The sequence below is a fragment of the Silene latifolia genome, chromosome 1 (genome assembly GCF_048544455.1).
Source record: "Silene latifolia isolate original U9 population chromosome 1, ASM4854445v1, whole genome shotgun sequence".
Taxonomy (NCBI): domain Eukaryota; kingdom Viridiplantae; phylum Streptophyta; class Magnoliopsida; order Caryophyllales; family Caryophyllaceae; genus Silene; species Silene latifolia.
Window position 1 is genome coordinate 78,871,543 of NC_133526.1, and position 655 is coordinate 78,872,197.

General features: G+C 41.8%; 1 non-coding gene across 1 annotated transcript; it reads left to right on the top strand.

The window, feature by feature from the left end:
* The first annotated feature begins 327 nt into the window (after positions 1-327).
* LOC141620097 (small nucleolar RNA R71) lies at positions 328-434 on the top strand. The gene has a single exon (XR_012531884.1). It is a non-coding gene; the product is annotated as a small nucleolar RNA R71 (small nucleolar RNA).
* The last annotated feature ends 221 nt before the right edge of the window (positions 435-655 follow it).

Genomic DNA, 655 nt, shown 5'->3' on the forward strand with positions numbered 1-655 from the left:
GCCATCATAGGATTGACATGTTGTTTGGGTAATTTGGAAGCTTCATCAAGCTTAGCCATGGCCTTCTCAAACTTCAAATTGATGGTGTCGATATGAGCACTTAGTTGAGCACCCAATTGTGTGATGGAATCTAACTCATGCTTTCCTCCTCTAGTGGCCTTTCGAGGCCTACTATATTGGGAATTATGAACCGCCATCTCTTCGATTTTGGTCCATGTTTGGTTGTCATTAACTTCGGTAAACCTCCCATTGGATCCCATATTAAGCACATTGCGCGAGTCTTCATATAAGCCGTTCCAAAATTGTTGCACAAGGAACCACTAACTAAGTCCATGGTGTGGGCAAGAACGACAAGTGTCCTTAAATCTCTCCCATGCTTCATATAATGATTCCTCATCCCATTGCTTGAACCCGGTGATTTGGGCTCTCAACATGTTAGTCTTCTCCGGAGGATAGAATTTCTTGTAGAAGGCAAGTGCTAACTTCTTCCATGAATCAATACCAAGGGTAGCCTTATCTAGGCTCTTCAACCATTGCTTTGCGGTACCGATTAAGGAAAAAGGAAACAATACCCATCGGATTTGGTCTTGAGTAACTCCAGTTTGAGAAATTGCATCACAATAGTCACAAAAAGTCTCAATATGTAAATAAGGAT